Source organism: Ostrinia nubilalis, chromosome 14 (assembly GCF_963855985.1).
Source record: "Ostrinia nubilalis chromosome 14, ilOstNubi1.1, whole genome shotgun sequence".
Taxonomy (NCBI): Eukaryota; Metazoa; Arthropoda; class Insecta; order Lepidoptera; family Crambidae; genus Ostrinia; species Ostrinia nubilalis.
This window is the reverse complement of record NC_087101.1, coordinates 4,845,872-4,873,006: the sequence shown is the minus strand read 5'-3', so window position 1 is coordinate 4,873,006 and position 27,135 is coordinate 4,845,872. Positions and strand designations below refer to the sequence as shown.

Sequence of the window (27,135 nt, the reverse complement as noted above, 5' to 3'; positions counted from 1 at the left end):
TTTAACGATAACAATAACCGGTGGTTTTTGTATGGAGTTCAGATTTTTGACGTTTGTCTTTAAAGTAAGATGGTGCCCGGCCTTAGTTAATATCAGTTGAATCTACTGCCTCTGCTTTCACAGAAGATTCTCTAAGGAGACCAGGGTAGAGTTCTATACCATACTATATTGCACATTTCGTCTCAACCGTAAGTACTAAAACTTTCCAAGATGCCTTGCTACTTAAACTTTGGCACAGCCTGGCTGTCACCGAACCGGTCCCAAAGGAACTAGGTCATCTAATATCACAACAAATGCGCCAAAAAATCACATATTACCTAAGTAGGTTAATATGGAGTTATGTAACGTCATGCAACATGATCATTCGAAAATTCCAAATCAGCTTTACGTTCCATGTGTTAGGTATTTACCTCCACACTAGATTTTAGGCTTTATTTTGTTCACTATATGACTGTAATCAGAATGGAGATTATTTTTGAAGTAAAAAGTGAAATGTCAACATTGTATGTAAAAGTATTATAAAGTAATCATGCGAACGATTGTATTTTACACCGCTTGATAGGTGTTGTTGTTAATTAAAATGCCAATGCAGAATAAACTGAATTTTTATCTAGTCAATTAACTTCAACTTATGTAACACTTCAGTTAGAGCAATAATATTTTTTCAATTAAGTTAGTAAAGAGACTCAGAGAGGTAAATACGTTTTTAATTTAGTATTAAATTAATTTCAACACCCTTCGCGAACTTTCTAACTTGAGACTTAAGTTCAAGTAAGTCTAAATACCTTTTTGTACCTATTTTACGATCCGTAATAAAAATGACACTAAAGTTTTACACTAAAGGTTTACAGTCAATGCTAAAATAATTTCCTGAATAAGCAAAGACCAGTTAGTTATTTTGCAGCAAAATGTATATTTAGTCTAATCTACTATTTACTGCAGTTAATGTTTCACAGTTACTTATCGTCTCAAGCAGCTTCAATTTCTTTGTCTTTTTTCAAATTTCGAACGAATAATTTTACGCCAGTGCCAAAAATTTAAGACGCTTAATTTGAATGTGTATCAGAACAGCTTTTTAATTGACTCAACCTCAGAAGGTTGTTCAGAAGTCAAACGGTAAAAACTGCTCAACATAGTAACTATAGCACACTAGGTCCAGTACCGGATTTCATCCTAGCCGGCGGCAATTTTTAAACAAGGGCATTGTGGTATGAGACTGCAAATAGCTACTGACATGCAATATTATATGCTGCATATTCATATACGATTTTATACGTAACATCTTAATAACTCTACGTTTTTTTAGTATTGATCAGAGGTGCGAAATGACGCTACATATTAGCGGGCTGACATCATTATAGTCAAATCTAATGTAAAAAGCAAATGTATTCTTGTGATAGATTTAATAAAATCCCAAAAGTTATAGTTCAATTGCATTGTTAAATTGTTGAATCTATTTTTCAGTCTTACACCTTCATAAGAGTCTTTTTTTTTGCTGATTGTTTGTTAATGCTTCCAAAATCTGTAAGTGCAGTTTCAAATAATATCAAAGTGAAAACAGTCTTATAAACTTTTTTACAGTAGCCAGAACGTCTAAGAGGCTAGTCCTTGCTGATATTGTCCAAAATGTGTGTAAGTGTTATGTTTCTGCGAAAAGTGTCTTCACACCATGACATAGCGTAATCCCCATCATTGTTTCTTACTCATGGTGTCTAATCACATTTCAGTTGCACAACCACCAACAAGGCGATCAACCCGATAGCGACTGTTATATGACAGTTCGAGCAAGCGAGTGACCTAGCAACAGTAGCGGGCATCATGCTGAATACAGATACTGCCACAGTGCCACATCACCGGTGTTCACACGGTGTACGTCACACGATTTGAGGGCAACACTACGCAGGCAGGAGTAGTAAGGACTTTTTGGCGGGCTTTTGAACGCACTAGGCGCGATTTTTGAAGCCAATTTTGTATTTTTCTCTTTTTGTGTTATAAATAGTTATCTATCTATTGGAAGTCGTTAAGTCAACTTAAAACTCGACTATGCCGGACGGGGACGGTAAGGACCCGCCCAGGGGCAAGGAAAAAAGGAAGGCACCAAATAGAGATCACACCTATACGAGTGCAGATGAAGATTTCTACAAACCGTACGTAAAACCAGGGTATAGAAGGCTATTCGCGGAGAACACGGTGAGTGGCGAGTTTTCTGTATTTGTGGAAAGCACGAAAGAGAATGAGAAGATCGGGAACAACAATCCCATCCTGACTACCAACCTTTTCAAAAATGAAATCAAGGGCATTACCAATCTTAAAAGAATTAACGCCAATAAAATATGTGTCACATTTTCCCAGTCTAGTAATGCCAATAACTTCCTGAAAAACGATCCCTTCCTAACCAAACACCAACTCAAGGCATACATCCCAGCCACAGCAGTAGAAACAGTCGGCGTGCTTCGCTTTGTACCCACTAGTATCAGCAATGAGGAACTTTTTAAAAAACTCTCATCTTCTTATGAGATCATAGGTGTACGTAGGTTCACCAAAAGAGACAACGGCGACATAAAGCCATTCCAATCTGTGTCTATCACATTTTTATCAACTGTGTTACCCGAACATGTGTATCTAGACCTTTTTAGGTTCAGAGTATTCCCATACAACGCTCCATTGTTGCAATGCTTCAAGTGTTTCAAATTCAACCATGGTGCTAAAATTTGTAAATCTGTGCAAAAATGCTCAATATGTTCTGAAGAACATCATTTTTCTGAATGTACTTCTAATAAAATAGCCAAATGCATAAACTGTCAAGGAGCTCATCTTGCGATTTCACGGGACTGTCCTGTCAAAAAACAAAAAATGGAAGATAAAAAAAATAAATTAACTTACGCTAATATGGTCTCCAGCAGTGCTGCGGCTACTAAGAGTAGCCCAGTTATCAAAAACTACATAAGCGAGTTTCCGCTACTGGCTGCTCCTAAAACTAACTTAAAATCTATTGCATCAAGGAAGCCACAAGCTAGCTCGGTTTCAACAGCGACCTCTTCCACTTCAGCTAACTCGATGGAAGTTAAAGAAAAAGAACCACTTACCAATGAACAATTAATAGATGAAATATTAAACAATGATTTTATTCGCAAGGGCCTTGTAGGCGCCCTTGTCGCTATTGGCAACGAAACGAGGGCAGTTAATAGTTCTATTATACAGGAAATTCTTATAAAAAGTTTCAAAGGGCTTTAAATGGATAAAAGTTTCATAAGAATCTCTCAATTTAACGTCGAAGGTGTTATTAACAAAAAGCCATTACTTATAAAATTTTTGATTGATAATGATATTGATATATGTTTGTTAAACGAAACATGGTTGAAAGAAAACAGTTCTTTTCGTATTCATAATTACAATCTAGTTAGTAAAATAGGTAAAGAAAAAGAAGGCCGGGGTGGAGTCGCCATCCTAGTCAAAGACACTTTGAAATATTCAGTAATAGAGCTTCCCTTTTATGATTTTCTACAACCTGTAGCTATTAATCTGCGAACTGGCATAGGTAATTTAAGTATTCTATGTATATATTGTCCACCACCTAAAGAAAATAGATCAAGATTCAATGGTAGCAAACTGAAACAGATTATTAACTTACTACCTAAGCCACTTTTGCTATCAGGTGATATTAATGCTCACCACATCGCATTCGGCTGTGCTACTAGTAACGGTCGAGGTAATGAAGTTTACAATATATTTGACGAGAGCGACCTCTGTATCCTCAACTCAGGGGCGCCAACCACTGTTGGTAGATCTGTTCATAATCCTTCGGCTATAGATGTAACATGTGTCAGCCCTTCAGTAGCTCCATTATGTGATTGGAAAGTCTATGATGACCCAATGGGAAGTTATCACTATCCCACTGTAACAGATATCCAGACTTCTGTTGATAAATATCAGATAGGTGAACCAGTACACAAATTTATTTACAATAAAGCTGATTGGTTTAAATTTCATACTGAAACAGAAAACATGGTAGTTAATATTAATTTAGATAATACAGATCCATTAATAATTTATGACGATTTTTATAATAATTTAATTAGTATTAGAGACAAATGCGTACCTAAAGTAGTCAAAACCTCTCCCAATATAATGAAAAAGCCTGTACCTTGGTGGGATGATGAGTGTAATAGTGCAGTTAAAAAGAGTAAAGATGCTTTAAATTTTTATAGACGTAATCCAAGCATTGACAACTACATTGCATATAAAAAATTGGATGCTGCTAAAAAACTAACTCTTAAGGAAAAAAAGAAAACTGGATGGAAATCTTTATGTGAATCTTTTAATAGATATACTCCTGTTAGTACAGTATGGAACTATATGAAGAGGTTTAAGCGTGTTTCAATTCCCAAACTGCCGAAGAATGATGAATGGATTCCCTCTTTTTTTGAGAAATATTCTCCTCTATCTCCTCCTGAAAAACAAGTAAATAATTCATTATTGCAAACATATTTCTCTCAAATTGGTGATGAAAAAGCAGCTTTTTTGTCTCAACATTTTTCTTGGGAAGAGTTTATGACTGCTCTGCAGTCTCGTAGGAACACTACTCCTGGTTTAGACAACATTCCTTATGAAGTTATTCGTCGCCTACATATTAATGCCAAAAAACTTTTACTCTACATTTTTAATTTACTATGGCAAACACAGGTCATCCCAGACTCATGGAAGACTCAATGTGTCATTCCTATACTTAAACCAGATAAGCCTCCTGATGACTGTAACTCTTATCGACCAATTTCTCTGTCTTCATGTATAGGTAAAGTATTTGAGTGCATGTTAAAGACAAGATTAGATTATTATGTCGAATCAAATAATATCTTACCAAATGAACAATTCGGATTTAGGAAAGGCCGAAGTGCAGCAGAAAGTTTTACAGCATTGGTCTCAGATGTTAGGAATTCTCTTGACGGTCACTCTGCAACAGCTTGTGTCTTCCTTGATGTACAGGGCGCATTCGATAACGTGGTCCCCTCAATTTTAATAGCCATCTTATGTGATATTGGAGTACCCGGGGTAGTCTGTAAGTGGATTTTCAATTTTTTGTACAAAAGAATAATGTATATAAAATTTAATAACATTATTCATGGACCCGGATATGTATATAAAGGCACAATGCAGGGTGCTACGATTTCGCCATTATTGTACAATTTATACACCAGCCAAATTAATAAGTATTTACCACAAGGTGATATAAAATTTTTACAATTTGCTGATGATTTATTAATTTATACTGTAAATAAGAATGTAAACACTGCTGTGCATAATCTAAACCTAGCTTTAGTTGAAATTCATAATTTTTACTCTGGTAAATTAAAACTTGATATTAGTCCCAATAAGAGCGGCGCTATGATATTCTCGAAAAAGTATAATGACTGTAATTCTACTATTTATTACAATAATAATCCTCTTCCATGGATTCAGGAAAAAAAGTTTTTAGGAGTGTGTCTAGATAAAAAACTCACATTTGAAAGTCATATTAAGCTTCTAATTCGCAACTCTTCTAAGGCTTTAAACATATTGCGTTCACTAGCTGGTGTAAGTTGGGGCTCTGATCCCAAGATTTTATCAATGTTATACAAGAGTTTAGTACGCAGTCATTTCGACTATAGTACTTTGGCATATATGAACTGTAGCCCAACCTTACTAAAAAAATTAGACGTTATTCAGAATAAAGCACTTAGAATAATAACAGGAGCTATGTGTTCAACTCCTATCATTGCTATGCAATGTGAAACATGCATTCCACCTTTAGTACTGAGACGTATTCAACTAGCAGGAAATTTTTGCCTTAAACTAATAACTTCAACCAACAAACCAGTACTAGATAGAATCATGCCTCCCTTATCATCCCAAATGTGCTCTACTCCTCCTCCTCCAATTACAGGTAATGAGTTAATATCTGGACGCACTCCAGCCTTACTAAGAATTGCATTGTATATAGAGTCTCTCACTGTAAATATGTATAAAGATAAGCCATGGCCCATGTATAAAGTTAATTATGAAGATCTTGTTGTAAAAAATTTCACTATTTTAAGAGAAAAGATCACCAATCAAATCGATCTTAATAAATTTCTAAATAAGTCTTATTATAAAGTGTACACAGATGGTTCAAAGAAAGAGAATAGAGTAACCTCTGCATTTTATGATCCACAACTTAAACTTACTCAAAGTCATAAAATTGAAAGCCACTGTAGTATCTTTACTGCAGAAAGTTATGCTATCCTCTTAGCACTTAAACATATCTGTACATGTAATCCACCATCTGACAATATTATTATTCTAACTGACTCTAAAAGCGTATTACTAGCTCTGGAAAATAACTCTTGTAAATATAATTTGAATTATATAATTTATGATATTAAGAAATTAATTAATAACATATATAGACTTACTGGTAAGACACTGCTCTTCCTTTGGGTACCATCGCACCGTGGCATCAGGGGGAATGAAATTGTTGATCTGGCTGCAAGGAATGACTTTGATGTTGACCATTCTACGTTGTTGAAGTTACCTCACACTGACTATCAAGCCGCAATCAGTCAAGACCTGAAAAAGATATGGCATGAGTACTGGACAATTACTAGTATGGAAAAGGGAAAATGGTATGCTAAGATCCAAGGAAGCCCGCCCGCCAAACCTTGGTACCATCGGAGGAATGAGAATATAGATAACAGGAAGTTTATAACCATCATAAATAGGCTGAGATTTGGCCATTGCCACGCTCCCACTCACCTGAAGAGGCTCAACTTGATTCCGAGCCCTGAATGTACATATTGCAATGAAGAGCTTGCTGATTTGGAACACATAATCTTGAAATGCAGAAGTTTTGGAGTTCAGAGACTGGTCATGATCGATGACCTTCAATCTATTTGTGAACGTGTACCAGAGTCGTTGGACGAGCTCCTGAAGGATCCGAAACTTTTCAAACCCTTATATACTTTCGTGGTTTCAACTCTGGGAACTATTTGAGAAGAGAATATCAGTGAATCAGTTGGAATCATCAGTGCTGTGCATCAGTGCAGTGAACTCAGTGAAGTGTCAAACACAGATGTGATGTGTCAAATACAAACAAAAGTTCAACGGACTTCAAAGACTGGCTTAAAAGGGCTTGAACCCAGAGCCGTGAAAAACAATATTAAAAAAAATAAAAAAAGGAGTAGTAAGTTCTCGCCACAGATTAGATTAGAATACTAGTTTGGCGCCAAAATTGTAATGGATATTTGAATTTCAAAAATCGAATTGTACGTTCGGTAAGGCGTCGTTCGTAAAGTAGGTCCTATTGCACAGTTCTTAGGTACAATAATGCTGCTCATTTTAAAATCGAATTTACCAATATTCGATGTGATCGATCATTTTTGAGATACAGATTAAATCCTATTTAGTATCGTCAGTTCAGCTGCTGTCTGGATGCCTCTGTCTGGTGCTTGCGTGAGAATTCAGATCAAATTATCTAAATTTTAAAATAATTCTAAGAAGAACTACGAATAAAATATTAGATTCAGATTTCATTGGTAATTGACAGCTGAATGTTTGATACCTGTTGATGATTTCATTCTTAGAAGTTAATTCAATGAAAGATTTAATTCCTTATGCTTGTTTAATTGGTGCTCGATTTTATCATAATGCCTATTTTGGTTATCTGCTGAATGTTAGTGACAATCTATGGCTATTATTTTACACCTGCTGATCCTGAATCCTACTTACTCTACCTACACAAATCAATTCCGTCAAAGCCTCTTCCGTCTTCTGACGATGGCTCTACTTACTTATTTATTGAAGACTGACCGCGCCGAAAATACTGATCGGCCATATTATTTGACAGCTCTACCAAAAATCTACACAAAACGAGCCGAGCACTGATATGGGCTCTATTAATTCATCATGTACACGGTCCCTCTACGTCGATAGTTCGTTGGCGTGACAGCAAGAAGCTATTCCTTTCCAGCTGCTGTGAGTTACTTGGTTAATCCACTCACTTGTCTCGGACCGCTCTAGGCTCTACCAAACCATTTCCATGTTTTCTCTACCTCTTTGACGACAGCTCTACCTATAAAATCAAGACTAAAAATACTGATCTGGGCTCTATTAATTCATCATGTACACGGTCCTTCTACGTTGATAGTTCGTTGGCGTGACAGCAACTACAGCAAGACGCTGCGCCCGCGCCGTGCGGGAAAGAGAGAGTGCGGTGCACAGGTGTGCGTCCCAGCCGGCACATCAGCTGTTCGCCGCTCGTGCCGCCGCGTGCATTGCGGGCAACGGATGGGATGCCAGATTGGGATTTTTTTCGCCGTTTTGGGGTAATTTTTTTGGGAGACTATTTGGACTTGGTATTTTGTGGGATTTTTTGTACTTAATAAGTGACATGCTATGGGATGGAGTTCTTATATTCGAATCAAATCAAAGAAAGTAGTTATGAAGCTTAATTGAACGGAGGATGATAAAGAAAAATCAGAAGGTGAAAACGCTTTGATGCTCGTAAATCAAGTTTCAAATGAATAGGTAAAATTTTTTGCAGTGATAGAGACAAAATGTTGGGCGCTGATTCCCTTTAAATATTAAAAAGTTCACTGCTTGTTCTCATAAAGATACTGAAATAAAGTGATAAGGTTAGATTTTAATTAAAACGTAAATTGAGTAAGCTCAAAAGTTTTACTGATAAATTGTTTACTTTTAAATAAAATCAGCTAGCAGCATACCAATTAACATTAAACAAATTATGAATACTGTAAAAAATTATGAAAATGATTTGCCGGAAAATTACACAAAAGTGGGGAGATTTCACGAATTTGTAATGGAGACACTGCGGGCACCGGCCTACACAGTCCCCATCGATAGCCGCCCGCTGCCAGACGCAAGGCCCGAGCGGTCGCCTCCCTCTTTCCGCTCGCTCGCACTCGCTCGCGCCGAACCCATGTGTCAGTGTGTGCATGTTTGTGTAACGTGTTGTCACTGACGGCGATCGCGAGCTCTTTGTCTAATTAGCAGGTAGGAGAATGCTTCACTGAACTTTTTCGATTCCAAACTGTTCGGAACTCAAATTTGAATTTGGAACTTTTTTGAATTATGAAGTTTGAAAAGAGAACGTGTAAGCGATAAACAAAGGTTGCAAACTATAACATAAAAACCGAAACAGGTTTTATGTGGAAAGGCATCTGGCACGTACTAATTGATACGGCATCAACTGGCGCGTAATGAGTCGGATCATTCCTGAAACTTGCTATTGTTTTAATTGTTTTGTAAACAGCGCGTCGTGAGAACAACAAGAATGAGTAGGTTCATATAATTGATTTTTAATAGCGTTATCTTGGACGACCTTGAGTTTGGTGATTGTAATTACCTTGGCAAGGCCGTTTGCGGTTCTCGGGCCCCAATTATTGACCTCTATCTCACAATGACTGAGGAACTACTTCCTAAGTTGCGAAAAGTCCTGTTAATATCGCCCGAGTGATTGATAAAGGCACGGAGGGGGGCGGGGAGAGGGTTAGTGACGCCCATGACGTAACCAAATGGTATGCGAGCGAACAACGAAATTAGCGTTGAGTAGTTTGATTAAATTCTTACTAAAATCTTCATTTCAATAATCGTTAGCTTCACTTTTAAGTGTTCCTTTTGTTCCGGAACTCTACATGCTGATTTGAAGCTTAGTGTCTTCCAAATAAGGTTGAAATTAATTATGCATGTTTTGTTTCGAACTCTACATTGATAGTAATGAACCACGGCCTGTTGTTGAATTGAGATACTGTTTCCCACATGGAAAATTGAGTTTCTCCGAAGCGTTCCTAGTATGGTAATCGCTTTGTGTAAGTAAGTATGCATTATAACGTGGCACCTCAAACCGGTGTGAAGTTTAACGCCTTAAATGAGTATCAAGAATCTAGATTTATATCTTAAGTGCGAACTGGCAATTTAAAATAAACCTTATAATAACAAAATAACATTAAAATAAACATTGAAAAGTTCACGGTTCTGTTATCAGTAAATAGATATTATGCATCGATCAGTTCTCTATCGGCTGCATAATACAGGAATGGAAAATTATAAATTAACAATTATCAGTCATACAACGAGGAGCAGAAGTCTTACTAAATCGCTCTACTTTGCGTACCCTCAACGTACAACTTACACAAGGGCATAAAAAACCATAACCAAGCGAATTAAAGTCTAAAATTGACCGCACTTCAACATTCCTCAGCTCTACATTGTACGCGCAATACTCGACTTTGATACTGGACTTAACGAACAGTTCAAGTCGACAAGCGATTTTTGACTTTACAGTATTGTAATAGAATTCAGTTTTTGTCTGAATTGTGAACAAAAAACTAGTAACAAAATGTTAGAGGTAAATAAGTGATGTTGGTTCTCTTTGTTCAGGTTAATGACTAAATACCGAAATTTCAGTAGCACACGCTGCACAGCCTATTTATAAAGCGGCTTACAGCCCAAAATAATATCTAAAATTAGTGGCATATTATTAGATTTAGCATCTGTCGGTGAATATTCATTGCGTAATTGGAAATTATGTTAAATGGAAAAGTTTGTTAAAACAATTTATAATTTTGATCAAAAGATCTCTCAGTATTTTGAATAATGTATTAAATATAATATTTTGCGTAAAAATTATTAATTTCATTTAATAGCTCTAAGACCAAGATTTATTGCGTATTTTTAGGTAAATTCAGCTAATTAACACGTAATAAGTGCGTTTCTAGTTATAATTAAGTATTAGTGCATCAATGTAATTTTCTTAATAATAACTTTTAAAAATGTATAATTATTCCATAATAAAATAATCCCAGCTCTTTGTGTAGCTGAAAAATATAAATCAATTATCCCTATTTTATTTAGTACGCAACAGGCCTCCAATTTTCCAGTGTAAAATTCCGTTCATTACCTAAATAGCATAACGTACTTAAAATTAGCATTAATTTAATACTATTTTGCCTAAATAACTGAACTTCAAACAATACACTAACCTAGTGCGTGAACTCAGTTGACCTAGAGGTCTCAGGTTCGATGCCTGAGGGCGACGAAGGACAAGACACGTCTGAGACGCTTGCCACAAACATAATAATATTTAGAAGCCTCTACCATGAATTACAAGTAATAACCTGTAATCATTTACTGATTAATAATTAAAATGTAAATCGATTTGCCTTTAAGGGGAGAGATTATAAAATAAACGTGTGATTGTCACTCGTTATTCATTTATTAACGGCTGTATTTATTTTGGTGATGCTTTGTTTTTTTTATAAGTAAGTGCTATTTGGAGCTAGTGGAGTGCTCCAATTTATTGCAAGGCAGTGATTGAGATTATGGCTGTATAATTACTTATTTAAGTTCTGTTAAAATCTTTTACACTGTTGACATTGTATGATACGTACTCTTTAAAGCTTTTTGTTTTGTCTTCTTTTCTGGTAATTTCTTCAAGTTGTTTGCAAGTTTTAGGCTGAGTTGCACCATCTTATTAACTTTGACACAAAAATCTATCGGACTCTATACAAAAAGAGCCGGCTATTGTCAATGTTATGGTTAAAATAAGGTGGTGCAAGTGTGGTGTAAGTAACTTAATATAAAAAGTTTATACATAACTAGAAGCTGAAAATCTAAATTCAGAAACCGGTGGTTATATAACAAAAATAAGAAACTAGGCAGGTATTATTTACGTGCAAAATCGAATTGAGGAAAATATGTATATAATAAACAGATTAAATTAGGTTAATTCGGGAAATGAACCCAACAAACTATAAAAGCACTACACAGTGCACACTAATTGGTCTGTATTATGTTCGTTGCATTTTTTCATTACTAATTAATTATATTAATAACGAAGCTGTCTATTAATTATTTTTCTATAAAGTCGCAATAATAGGAAGATTTATAATCTAGAAATCAATGTCAAAGCGCAAATATCCATCTTGTAGAGGAAATTGGATGCAAACAGATAAGTGCGACCTCTAACAGGCGTAGTTAATGCCTACTCCGTTTATATGCAGTATTCAATGAATTTTACTATTTATATTCATTTGAAACCTTCGCCCTGGCTGTGCTTTGTGTCACGTAGGACTCGACCAGTAAAAAGTTACTGTAAACTCGAAAAAATACATTAAATTCCTTATGTATTTGCTATGCTTGTTAAACTGGAAGTAAACAACCATAAGTTCTTAATTACGTCTATAATATCGACGGTCCCTACGTATAAAAACGTATCTGAAAACGGCCAATTTTACAGGAGAGCGGTTTGAAGGTTTAAACATGTGTAGCTCGCGTTCTATTTATCATACATTGATGAAATTTGGTATAATAGTTTTATATGAGGTATATTTTATAAAACATGAAGAATTATCAAAAAATAATCACATTAAGTGTATTATTTGTCATTTACTCACTTATACAACGGAAAGTTTCTAATTACATATGACGTAAGTGGTACTTACTAACTTTTACGTCGGAGTAATATATTTGTTTAAATTATTAACTGCCACGTAAGTGATTGTACACGGGAACAAAGTTCAGCTACTAATGACCGTAACTCTCACTCTAGGCCCATAGTCCTGCTCAACGAGGCATAACAGCGTCCCGCCTCGTTTCCCAGATAGTTGCATATTGGAGGCACTCAATATTTTAAGATTCTTCCTTATCTAAGGGATCTTTTGACTGAAGAATACCTGTAGAACCGGTAAATTTTCCGGTAGGTTTGACAGCATGGCATCGAGTCCTAAGATCCACATGGCTCTTTTTTGAGTTCGAAATTGTGGAACATTGAATACGACTGGGTACTAAAGGGAACCCTTTTTAAGGGCATGGATATTTCAAGGTATCATCTGTCATGCAGATAGTTTCATCATTACAAGAATATCCTCATAAATAAATAAATAACTTTCACAGCGAGGCGGCTTGCCTGGGTGCCACAGACGGCATTATGGTCGCCCTAGGCCAGGGACCACATATATTTAAAGGCATCCCTGACACCTTCACCTGACGCCCACACCACTGTCAAAACTAAGGCCCAGATCAAATATTTAAGAGTTATCCTGTTAATCACCAGTGGCGCCAAGTAGTGAGCGCAAATACGGTGACCTTAACTGTACTGTAAGCTCGCACTTTTTCCAATCCGTCGCCGTGCGAATGGAAGACAGCTTGTTTTTTCGTGGCTGCTTCCCTGATTTGGAGGTCCGAAAACTCTATGTCGGAAGGCTATGGAGAAAGGCCGGGAGCTCTATACTGGCACCCTCAAAAGCATGATTCTGTCCCATCTAAGGCATCACCCTCATAGGGAAGGGTAACGCTGCCCATCTTCTAAGACCTTAACAGGCCCAGAAAGTCTACAGGGCTACATCGTCGGCTTTAACGCAGCGTGAAGAACGAGGTGAAAGCTCCGCCATAGGAGGACAGAGAGGCCGTTTGACGTGAGACTCGCTAGACTGTGCTGTAGTCTAATAGTTGATAAACCACCTCGGCGTGGGCCGTGGCTAAATTGGGTCGCCGAACCTTATTCGCACTCGTGCTGAAGTTTAAGGTTGCTCTAGCGATCGCACCATGACTGGGCACGGATCCTTCGAGCCCTACCTGTATTGCAGTAGCTAGGAGCATACGATACACCATATTCTTGCGGGATAGCATAGTCAAAGCTATTTAGACGGTAACAAAAGTTGGGTGGTAATGAATCACCTCTATCTGAGAAGACAAGGTGCCGCAAGAAGCTGCGGTACGATAGCGCGACTACGAACCAAGTGCGGGTGCATTTGAATTCGCTCCAGGGAAGGTGACAGTATGATTGCCTCCTATCTTCCTTCCTCGGTAATGGCCAGCGTAACGGGGTCGTGAGGCATTGCATACATAAGCCACCACCACCGTCTGCTGACGGTGAGTGTGTGTACGGGAAAGCGGTGTACTTCCAGTTGCTCTCGTCCCAACTGTCGCCGTGTAGGTGGGAGATCTTTGTCCGAAATCTCAAATTTAGCACTTATAGCGAGTGAAGGGGCACCAGGGTATTTTTAGTGGGTATACCTCATCCTTCTGACGGGTATATGTTTGCAATATCATGTAAGCATTATCATGTAATAGTAGATTCTAAATGCAGCTAATTTAAACTTTTGTTTGTATTTTATTTATTTATATGCTTAATAAATAAATAAAATCAATTTTACGATTTTTTACTTGTATCTTGTATTATAAAGTAGCATAGGAAAAGAACTTGGTTGCGTTGAGTCTAATAAATGACCCTAGATACTTCAGTCGTGTTGTATACCTATCATATTTTATATTGTTTTGTCTTTACTTTTATGTCCACCAGATATTGCTAAAATACAATTTCTCAGCGTAAAACAACGTTACTGGCACTAACTTATAGACATAAAACAAACTTTTCCAAAGTAAAACATTTAAAGTGGCAGTTACGGCTAGAAGATGCTTGAATTTTCCGACGTAAAAATAAGTAATTACCACCTACTTATAATAGTAACTTTAATTTTCCCTAGTAAAACAACGCAACTACCTTATGCCTACAATTAACTGATTAATTTTCCGTTGGTATAATGTCGAGTGAAATATATTAAGTCAGAAACCATAATAATACCTATTCCCTTCATAAATTACGTATCAATTTACTCGATCTGCGCGAATGAAAGTGGCAGTTGCGGGGCCGGGCGCGCGGAGTAAGGCGTGCGGTCCAACGTAAAATTTCTTAACTCCCACTAATGCAATTTTACTGCGGAAATCGTTCTAATTTTGTAGTTGCGGGATTTGTTTTTTGACGATTTAAGGTTCAATTTGAATAAAAACTGTATGTTTTTTTAACTGAGCCGAAACTGTTGGGTGCTCTGAAGGTTTTGCAAACAAAAACGGCAAATCACGGAACTGGTAGATACTGAATTATACGTAGGGACCGTCGATATCATTATTTTATGTGTCTTTTCAAAGTAAATATCGTTTTGCGTCGTTTATTTGCGTAACTCACGCCACCGTTATTACATCCGTAACACACAGTGAAAATACTCTGCAACTTCTAATACGTATAATCGCTACAGTTTAAAGTCGGTTCCTTCATTGATATTTCGATTGTAAAATTCATAAAGAACATCGAAATACACTGTTTAATGAAATGTTATAAAACCGCTTCAATTACGTTTATAAGTCATCGACATGTCTGTAGCATAAAAACAGGGCAACAATAGCGGGTCGAGCGTTGCCCGGCCTCCGTCGCTTCGCGCGTTCTCGCTACTTCGCGCTACTCGCGCAACGCGGTCCTCCCTCACTCGCGCTTTCCGCGTTCACGCGACTACGCGCATCGCGCAGGCCCGCGCGTTGTGTATAAGCCCGCGATTTCCATGCCAGCTCGACCAATCAGCCACAAATAAGATTAGGCGCGTGTAACCCATATGTGTTTTTATATCCTACACGCTTGCATCAACTTCATGCTCATAACATTAATTCTAGTATTTAATACACATTAAGACTACGGTCTTATAAAATAAATCGCTGTAATTGGCATGGTGGGAGATGATTTGTTACTTTATGAATTAATTTGACATAAGAACTCGATTTATTTGTTATATTGACTGCCAGTAGCAACGCTAATGACTAAGGGAAAAACTGAAAACGTTTTAAAATAGCTTAATAAATAACCGCGATCGATAAAAGTAACGGGACGCTCGGGAATGAAGAAAGTTTGTTTTAATCAGTATTTAGAGTTGTTTCTATCGGGCTGTAGTATTGCGATTGTTGACATCGCGTTGCGCTGTGACGACACGAGCTAAAACGATTTTTGCGCCACCGCACCGCCTTCGTACTACCTACTATCAAATACATTATTTGTATAGCAACGTTTTCACTATTGAATCTTACATCGCTGTCTGTACGCCGATTGTTTATCTGCGAGCAGCATGAAACTCTTCAATGGATATCGTCTCAATTTTCCGCCGTTCCGCTCGCGCCGCGACCTTGCTCCGCTCGAACCGCAAGTACATAATAACAAAAACTTTGTTTTGCTTCGCTTTGTTATTTTTTAACGTAAACTATTACTGAAGTGGCTCGCCATAGTTGTTATCTTTTTAATACTTGTCGCATTGTTTGAAAGCGGATCGACAGCGTTGACTCTACAAAATTAAATAGGATTATTCAAAAAGCACAGGGCAGAGTCTACTCTAGATAGAAAACTCATTAAATAATATTCCAAAGTAATTTTCAGTACCTAGTCATGACAATCTTTTGTTAATAAATTCTAGCGACACATTTTGGTCTCCATACGAAAAACCTGCAGAATGTCACTGAAGTCTACTCAACCGTATGTTACAGGCATTTTTTCAGAAAGTTTATGATAGATAGACTTAAAATGTACCTACCATGATGTGGTTTGGTGACTAAAATAAATACACACCTAATATATAGGACAGTTAGCATACATACTCAAATGTAACTGAAAACATATGTTTTTTTTTCAGACATAGAATGATAGATAATCCAATACTAATAAATTGTTGTTACATATGTCATTCATTTACCGCGAATTTACTATAGCGACGACTCTACATTTTGCAACTTTTCAATACTTAGTTTGAATAATGAAAGAAATTTTGATGCTATTTTGTCAATAATACCCTTAATAATCTTTATATTCTCAATTCATAACAAAAATGGCGGGAATTTACCCACACTAGACCCAGAAATCGGCCATCAATATTCATCTGCCCATCAATTAAAGTGAGCCGAGCACTGCGGCCGCTGCAGTGCGCTGCGCCAAACAAAATGCATCTTTATCGCCGCGCTCGGCATTTGGCGGGTTTTTATTTACGTTGTCAGCCATGTTTAAGATTTGGAACACTTTTGAATTTTCGAAATTTGTTTTTTTTAACGAAGTGCTTTACGTCAGAGCACATGATAAAAGTACGGAAATTAAATACCCTGAAACAAAATAATATGACTTCTTTTTGTAATTTTAAGACATGTGATTTTCTAGAAGAGATTTCTAACAGTTAAACGAAGATGAGCTTTGTTCTCTAATAAAAAGAACCATATACAGTTAAAACGTAATCACTTTTCACTTAAAACAATTTTATGCTGTTTTATTTGCTGCATTGAAATTTTGATACCATCATACAATTTTGACCCTTGTATGGTGTAAAATTAGAAATAAGTGTCTTGAATCTTGATCGACAGTTACAAAATACCTAGGTATCCAAATTATTTTTGGACAGTTTTACGGAAAGTTTTGATGTCAATGTCATGCATAATATGATGCACAGACCGTGATAAAAATGATATCTGCCATTTAGAGAGAGACAACATTCGCTCTGAGCGGGACTGTTCATCCCTATCGCTCATTTGTCTTTAAATAGCACTCTGTGTACAATGCATCCAACTATATTTTTGTTGCAAAGTCGCTCTTATTGTAAAGACTTAAGATGCCAGTGTTTAGGTTGATGTGACGTCTGTACATGCAACTCAATAATATTGTATTCAGGTCAAGGAATTTCTATACCAAGGTGATGTTTGTAAAAATCGCGATCTCAGAGCTTTGAGGTAAATTATGCAACTAAATCATACCGACATGACCTTCAATTAAGTATTATTAAGATGAGGGCTTCGAGCTTCAGCCCATTTCTGCTACGGTTACCCATCTAAGTTCTACCAGTTCTACCACCCAAGGTTTCTTATATTTCTACAATTCAGCGTGTAGTTCCAACCTGTCAATCTTACTTAGCTGTGATAATGAAATTCATACAATATTAGATTGGTAGGTACTCACTAGTTTTTCACCGCGGCTTTTCCCTCTTGTTTTTCAGTCTGTCAAAGTTTTTCTTCCCAATTTTCAGGTAAATATAAACTTATATTTGTTTAACTAAAATAATACACGTTTATTCCTAAGCTCTTTAGCCACAGAATAATAATGTAGGTTTAGTCTTTAGCTATGTATCAGTGTAGGTCCTGTTCAGCTCTTTCGGAGATTAACTGGAACTTATGATTCTTTTTCAAAATATTTTGTCATTTTCAGACGCATCTACTCGTAGCTATACATATAAATTCTCATTTGACTTTATTTTCAATGTGAAGTTATACTTAAATTTTGTTTATATGTGGAATGTGGATCAAAGACATATCTACTTATGTGTGGATAACTTACCAGTCTAGACTGGTGCGCCCTTTGCCCTACAAACAGGCTTATCGCGCGGCACGGAAGGCTACCCTCAGTGTTCAGTCGTCTCACGTTATCTCTCCTTCAGTGATTTAAAGCGATCCAAATGATTCCTAATTAAACCCTAATAAGGTCTACATTGGTGATGAATAAAGAACTGATTGCAGAAGTTGGAGACTCTTGAAAAATTTGGGAAAACGCTTGGAAACGTGCTGGCCAAAAGTATAATATTACATCATTATCATCAGGTGAGCCTGGATGGAAAGTGATGATCAGGCCGAAAGTGGTAGCGAGCTTCATTCGGAATCCTCAGTCACAGAGGATCTCGCTATCATACCTCAAACTGGTGGAACACAGCAATGCCGTTAGCATCATTGTTATGGCGACAGACAGATAATTTACTTCTTCCTTCACACAAAAACGGTCACAACAACCCTTATGACTGGTGGTGGTCACTTTATAAGCCGTCATAGGTACTAAGCGTTTGGCATGGCTCAATCAAATCAAATGCTAAATAAGCTTGATTGAATGTTTTGAATCAACCAGAAACAATGAAACAACATAAATTCATGCAGGCCAAGGAGCTTTCCCATTATGTTAAAAAAATATTTTCCAATTCGTGTCCCAACTGAGAACTGAACTCATATCCTCTAGAACAAGACTCCACTTTCCAACCACCAGACCTAGAAAGCTACTACTTAACATAGTAATATGATTAAATGAGAGTTTGATTACAATCTATTTACTAAATTACTAGTAGGAAGAATGCGCGACCTTGCGGGCAGACCTCGATCGCGCCCTACATTGCTCTTAGATAACTTGTGATGTACTATATTATTTAGGCATTAACTATCAAAATTAACTGAACTAGCATTTGACGAGTACAATTCATTTTGTAAGTTATGATAAATACCTAAATAACCCGTGACCTCTGGCCATCGAAGTCCAGTACGCGAATCGAGTAGGTAACCATCGTTTGTTAAGAATTAACTAGGTAATTAAACTAGTACAGGTAAATTAGTGTCTCATATACTCGTACTTATTGCAAAAGAACATATTAATAGTATGTTAACTTATAATAATATCCGGATAATTCCGACTCTTCAACTTATCTAGCCGCTAGAGTCTAGCGTATCTCTCTACCTACACACACACAAATGCAAAGTTACAAAAACATGTAAAAATACCCATTCATGCACTAATAATGTCATTGTTACAGTCTGATTGTGAATGAAAATACTATTACAACTGCTACAGTCACTTTTATTAAACAATTCAAATAAAATGACAAATGCTCGGCGAATCTATTTGCGAGTAGGAAGAGCGCGCGGCCTCGTGACGTCACCAGACCTCGAGTCCCTGTATTGTCTTGTTTAGATGCGTTGTTGTTTTAGATAATGTTTTATTTACTTTAGTCTATTACTAATAATAAAACGTGAAAGTAACTATTTGATACCGTTTCATGCCTTAGCCACTGTACCAATTTCAATGTAGAGACACTTTTCATTGATCCCTGGAAAAACACATAGGATACTAATATTTTGGTTTTTAGAGGATGGAATAGAGAATACAAGTTTGTTTTAAATGAGATAAATATCACATCATAATTAAATTGAGGCAAGAAATAAGCGTTTTTCGACTTAGTTTAATTATGGAAGTGCGCACCATCTGTCTGTGATTGTTCGAAAAATTGAGACAGAAGTCAATAAAGTAAGTATGTAACTGCCTATGTGGTCTCATGGTAACACCCAAAGATCCCGGGTTTGATTCCCAGCGGGGCAAAAACACATTAGACTCTACATTTTTGATGCACATTGGCACCACAATACTGTCCTCTGTCGTCCATACTACAGAACAACTCTCTAACAGCGTCAAGGTAAAAATATTTTCCGTAAAGGTAAATTTTGAGCACATCGCTAAATAAACCAGCTTGATTGAATTAATATCCAATCCCAATCTATTTGCGGCGCAGGAAGAGCGGCGATGACGCGTGACGTCACTAGGTCAGTACCGTCCGCGGTGGACTACTTTTGTCCTATGTACAGTCTGCATACCAGACTATAGTACACTTTTGTTGCAAAATCGCACCTATTACCAACTACATAAGATGCTATGCCACCTTGATGTGCCAGTGACTGCACTTTGAGCGGTTCATGAATGAAAGGGGCAAATCATTTGGTCCTGGCTTACTGTATTCCTTTAATAAACATATAAAAAGCATAAAGGAAGAAATATGGCAGCGTTACTTTTGTAGATGTTCCTTAAAAAGTCACTGGATGTCCTGCGTGTTCAGTATTATAATGCTTTTAGGACGCTGTTGGGACTGACTCGGTATTGCAGTGCGTCGGAGATGTTTGCGCAAGCCCGTACGGATGGTTTTCACGCTATAATACGCAAGAAAATGGCTTCTCTGCTAAGAAGAGTGAGAGATAGTCACCACAACAGCATTCTAAAATCAGTAGCGGAGAGATACAACTCTCCGATTATTGTTTTTTTCCAAAATTTATTGTTTACTAACCCTAAGTAGTTTATAAATAAGTAATTTATTATCTGTGACTGTTACTAACACAAATATGGATTAATCTGGTCCGAAATAAATAAATTTATAATTATAAAAAGCTCTTTTTTCGTCAAACGTGTATTTACTGTACCTACTTGTTTAGCTTTGGGCCTCGTGTTCATATACGAGTGCATATAGATTGTAGTAGGTTTTATTTTGCAACAAAATAGTCTGATGAATTTGTGACTCTACCTGTTGAATCTGATACAGCGAGAAAATATATATATTTATAATTTTACATGTATAAAATGTTCGGGCTTAACCGAGAGGCTGGTATTATATTCTATCTATTCTAAAGTCTGAAACTGTGTTAATAGATCTGTAAATCAAACAAAGTTTTTTCAGGACCACACTCAATTATTAATTTGATGTCAACACTCAAGTATCTTTTTTATTTTTTTAATCTGATTGTTTTAGAGACGTTTATATTTAACCTGAACCGCACTCACAGCTTTCTGCATGGCCCAAAGATTAACTGGCGGAGAATGATTTTAGCATGAAGCCCACCTTTTGTACGTTATTTTTGCAATAAAGTATTAAAATAAAATAAATCAATATTTGTTACTATGAATAAATTTCTATTTCAAGAGGTTTCAGATAAGAACACTGCTTCATATACCAAGCTAGATTGACTGAATATCCAATCGCACTCTATATGCAGCGCAGGAAGAGCTCGCTGACGCGTGACGTCACTGGGTCACGTCGAACTACTTTTGACCTGCATCCGCTGTACAGTCTGTATTATACATATTCTATGACTCCAGTTACAGTGGGTGACATGATTACTGTCACTTTTAACCTAGTTAGTGGCCAAAATGATTTTTTATTCGTAAATTCCAATCGCTAAAAGTGTTTGTTGCGGTTTCTGCGATAGAAACACTTAATTTCTTAAACTTAATAATAAGTATTGATTGCATACAAGCTTGTTCTAAGTCCGCCTGGCTAGCTACCACCATCTTACCTACGAGTAAGTCTGTCGCCATAACAATAATGTTAACAGCATTGTTGTGTTCCGGCAGTTAGAGATAAGATAGCCAGTTCCTCCGTGGTTGAGGATTCCGGGTGAAGCTCGCTTCCACCTTCGGCCTGATCATCACTTACCATCAGGTGAGATACAGGCCAAGAGCTTCCTCGTTGTGGATAAAAAAAATATACAAAAATGATACAAATATTCATGTCCTTTTGAAAGAAAGGTAGCGTGTTTGTAATACATCTAATATCCCAAATTTATATAAGTTAGTTCAGCTATGCAGGCGTGAAAACGAAACAAAAAGACAGTGTTTAATGTAGCAATTTTTTTAAATAAATAAATTAACTTTACTCTACATTTCTTACCATATTTTTTTCTATGCATCCCAGATTTTTCCAAGTCTCGGGAATCGGGATTTAACTAAGCTCACCAAGTTAAAGAGGCCTACTTTTGACATCTCGACAGTCAATTATTCATATTTTCTACCCAAACGTTTCAAGGTGAATGACACAATGACATTAGCTATGCCAAAAAGTTACATTTCGACATCGCCGTACATTCGCAACCTTGAGCAAGCCCTTTGAATAAATAGTCGTTACCTATGTGAAGTTTTACTCTGCCATTGCATTGGCAACATGGCATTTTAATTTGAGGATACGTAGCACCTTAAACAATAATACGAAGTGACAAAGATTTATTGATAATTCGTAAGGACAAACAGTTCGACGTTATAAAAAGGTATACATACTCGTAGCAATAGAGGCCACTTGGTACTACATTAAATTGAAAATAACATTTCAGAGGAGACAGGTACTTAGTTAAAAATAGCGTAAAGAATCACCTAATTTAATATCATACTTAGGATACTCGTATTTTCTTTTTAATTTAATAAGCTTTATGCTGATGTAAACGAGATATTATATTGGACATTGGTGTAGCTACGAGCTCCGTTCGCTCAGCATACATTATAAGAAATCTTAAGTAGGAAGGTACCTAACTAGTATTTTTGTAGTTCAAGGAATTATTTGTGAATAGTATTAGATTGAAATTGGTCTCAAAAATAAAACAAATAGTTTTCGACTGCGATTCGAGCAAGGAAGCACCCGAGCCCGCTCATCACTTATTTACGGCGCGCGCCGTTCGCTCCACTTCTTGATTGTACGGCAAGAATGCGCTCGCTCTGTATTCGTTTCATCATTTAAACATTATTTAGTGATGGTATTGGGGGAAGATTTGATTTGAATGTCTTTCTAAGTACCTATAATAGTAACTGTAATTGATTCATTTTCATCATCATCATCACATCAGCCACAAGACGTCCACTGCTGAACATAGGCCACCCCCAATGATTTCCACAGCGCATAAGACTTTACCTAAGCTAGAAGATTTATATGTTTCATCAAAAACGAGTTTGAATCAGCTGCCTTTAGATTTGAAGTTAGACAGAATTTACAATTTCTTGCTATCAGAAGTGTTTTAATCCTGCATATTACAAACGGTGCCTCTATTTTAAGAATGTACAAGTAGGCACATAGTACATACACGGTAATACATATGTTTTTAGGCTAAATGATCTTTCAGTAATATGTATAAAGACCTTAACTGTAGTGATACGTTTCAACTCATTTTCCTTAGTAAGTGTAATGTGTTACCATCATCCGTCTGCTTGTTTGCCTCCTGTCACATAAAAAAAATGTGTCAATAAACTCTACGATTTCGGCGGTCTTTCTCGAAGGATTAATCTTTCAGGCATAGTTACTAAAGTATAATGTAAATTAAAATAGTGCGAGATTAGACCAGTTAATCACAGTTAACTATAATCGTTTAAACCAAACAAATGTTCATTATAATGACTCCACCACTTTGTCTTTAACCTTGGCATGCTGTTAGCGGTTCAAGTTGTAGTTGCTATACTATTTATTCGATACAGTTTTCTGTATAACTCTAGGTGTTTATTTCAGGTGTGAAAGTCCCTGAAAAAATTTTTTGTGTGCTACTCGACAGACTGTATAATCAAATCAAGTAATTTTTGTGTGTTATTTAGGTAAAATTCCTAGTTGTTGAGAACATCTATCATCTTTAGATATTGACCTAAATTTAAATACCTACAAGTTTATTTTTATAAGTGCGTAATTATATTTCATAGTTATTATATTTTAAATTACGTTTCTGTTTAGGTTTAAATAATTGAAAATTATTTTACAAGTCATTAGTCCTGTCATTGAACAAATAAACATGTTTGTGTACCTTGTAAATATGACTGAATAAATAGGTAAGTACAGTCATCAGCACATCAACAAAGTTATCCTTCAATCAATTTTGAACTTTAAATGTATGTAGATAACTAAAGTTAAAATCTGTTCGCCATTTTGTGATAAGTAAGATCTGTTGACAATCGTAGTAGATAATAGTTTCATTTCCTACGCGTCTTATTTTAATAGCATGACGAAGAATCGTACTGTTTATATTGTCTTTGATACAACGATATTTTTAAAATCTGCTGAAATAAATTGGCCGTATGTCATGATGCCTACGCCACGTAAACAAGCGAGACAAGGCGCGCGTCACACAGTCGATTGCGCATTATTGTTACAACGTATACGTAACGCATTGTTATTGTGGCGGATTATGACAATGACGTATAAGTGTATAACTAGACAAGCCGCTCAGAATATTATGGTAATTGATGACATAAATATAGAGAGATTAAGATAGAATGACTGAGTAAGAATGAGTAAGAGTCGATTTTTTCTTCTATTTTTGTGCAGTCACCAGCATATTTTTTTGTAACTGTATAAGATGCAGTAAGTAATATTTACTTGGTGTGCCATCGTACATAGGTGTCATGATACAGTTTATAGTGGAGAATCCCCATCGTCGTGATGCCATAAAATATAAAACTTGTTTTAACTACTATTCTTTATTGTTTGTTTACCCAGTAGAGAGATTACTAAATCATAAAGTTTAAATGAAATTAAAAGTTTTTAATTTGATTTATGTTTTACCAATTTAAAATTTCATTAACCTTGATAAGACTTTTTCATTGTTTTTGGATGTATTATCATAATATTACGGAAAGAATTTGTACCCGACGATGACATATCAAAGTAGTCATTGTGATTACTTGTGTAGTGTTAATTTTGCAACAAAAGTGTAAAGTCAACTGCTGTCGAATCTACCTTACTATACCCACACCGTAAAGTACAAATTTTTTTAATGTTCAGTTAACTAAATCGTTTTAAACCACTTTACTGTGCCTTAAGTTAATAATTCACGTCAAATAGATTGCAGATAGCTACTTAAAAGGGGCAAAAAGCTTTGATGAATTGCTCAAGAAGCTCGCTTTCTGTAGACTTACAAAGCTCCAGTCTACAATGTGATTCAAGGAGGTCTAGTATTAATATTTGAGTCTACCCTCAAAGTCTGAGCTAGAAACAAAGAATTACTACAAATAATTATTTAATATTTCAACTCAATTCGGTTAAGGTTATAAATTTAATTTAATTGGCATCAAAGTTAATGTAATAACAGATAATATTATTGTTTTTGATCTTTAATGTTTAAAGGCGCTAAGTAATTTATTTGAAATTCTAATTTCTACCTGGTCCAAAGGTTGGCTGGAAGACAATACCTCAAGACATTAAGTTTGCCTATTGTACTCAGATTTATTGTGTAAAGTTTTAAATAAATAAGTGAATTGATGATGGTAAAGAGATGTATAAAAATGAATTGATGTTCGTTAGTCTGATTAAAACTCGAGAACGGCTGGGCCGATTGAGCTGATTTTGGTTTTAAAATGTTGGTTGTAGTCCAGGGTAGGTCTAAACGGTGAGCAAATACGCGCGGAATATTGTTTTTCTGTGACAGACAAAATTCCACGGGGGCGAAGCCGCGGGCGGAAAGCTAGTTATTAATAATTACGGTACCTAACAAATAAGTCGTAGTTGTAATTTAAGACGCAATATTATTTACTATGCGTAATATCTATTGACAGAGTTTTAGATAAGATTTTCATATTATCCTTCTTTGAATTAATCATTCAACTACAAACAAAAGGACAGCTGTTTAATAACGTTTTGATCTATTCTTCACTTTTAGATAAATTTTCTAAAGAGAGCTTTAAGCCTTGGGACATTAAGGGTACCTAATTTGAACTCCAAAGGACTGAAATATGAATTTACTTGTAAAAACATATCCTCTTTCAGTCTGTCGAGTAAAACAAAGACAATGCTATCGAACGGTAGCGGCCTTGCCTTTATCGCAAGTGTGATACAGAATGCAACTGCAGAGAACGCATATATGTATACATATGTATACATAATCGTACGCATATGCATATGCACTGCCAGTTCATTAAGTTGCAAACATGTAAACTGCTTAATCAAAGACTTACAAATTATTACTAGACACGCTGCTCAGAATATATCGAGTCACGGTGTTACCTAAAATAACTTTAAATCACATAAACTATTCTGACAATGACTACGTTTGTACGTTTCATCAGTCTCATTAAAAGATATTTGTGTAAATAATGGACTATACATCCATCACGTACCTAGCTACGCTATTTGATAGCCAACAACCAAACTCTTAGGCCGAGTTGCACCACCTTATTTTAACCGTAACAATAACAATAACTGGAGCATTTGTATGGATTTTGACAAATTTTTGACGTTTGTCAAAGTTAAAGTTAGGTGGTGCCACTCCTTACAAAGCACATCAGTCAAATCCAATTCAGAACTTAATAACGAACAAATTACCGCCTACATTAAATATAATACCTTATTATGAATAATATTTTAGTTTATTTGCCAAATAGTCTTCTTTAGTTAGAGCACTCTCAGTCCGTCCAAACTAAAAATAATAACACTTCAGAAAATTAGAAATTGATCTAAATTCACGTAAGTGTTTACCCGATCTCAAAAAGGTTATTATTATACTAATAAATATACGCTTGAACGATTGACCTTTACCCGAGTATTTATTCGGTGACCCGGGCAGAAAACTAGCCTTCCGAAGCTCTCCATGCTTCCATGGAGATTGTGGTAAATGTCAATAAATATGGACACTGATTACGCCTCCACAGTTTATGGATAGAGTGACAAACCCGAGTTTTCTTGGGCTGGAGTCTTAGGTTTGATTCCCGGGAGGAGATTTTTTGCCCTTCTTCAGCGTAATACGTCTGAAATTACTTAGAGTTTTTTCTGGAAACTGCTGTGTTTCCAGAAAAAACTGCTGTTGCTGCTGCGATTGAAAAGTCATTTCTGAGTAGATTAGCTTCCTTCCTAGATTCTGTTGCTCAAGTCAATACTCCTACTACCTACTTTCCATAACAAACTAGGATTTTCATCGAAATTCAAAAAATATTAATTTTCCAGTATTAACACTCTCGTCTCTCATGACCAACTGATACTTTTTAAATTGGAAAAGTGATTG

At 36.2% G+C, this 27,135-nt stretch overlaps 1 protein-coding gene and 1 long non-coding RNA gene across 2 annotated transcripts in view; one reads left to right on the top strand and one right to left on the bottom strand.

The window, feature by feature from the left end:
* Nucleotides 1–4,298: 4,298 nt before the first annotated feature.
* LOC135077992 (uncharacterized) lies at nucleotides 4,299–7,095 on the bottom strand. Its single transcript, XR_010258557.1, has 4 exons — nucleotides 6,769–7,095; nucleotides 6,429–6,582; nucleotides 4,859–5,054; nucleotides 4,299–4,450 (listed from the first exon to the last, which is right to left on the bottom strand). It is a non-coding gene; the product is annotated as an uncharacterized LOC135077992 (long non-coding RNA).
* A 1,779-nt stretch (nucleotides 7,096–8,874) lies between these two features.
* Nucleotides 8,875–27,135, top strand: part of LOC135077991 (uncharacterized) — an 86,848-nt gene continuing 68,587 nt past the window's right edge. Inside the window, exon 1 of the mRNA XM_063972530.1 lies at nucleotides 8,875–9,024. The gene's annotated coding sequence lies outside the window, so the exon portion shown is untranslated. The remainder of the gene's footprint in view (nucleotides 9,025–27,135) is intronic.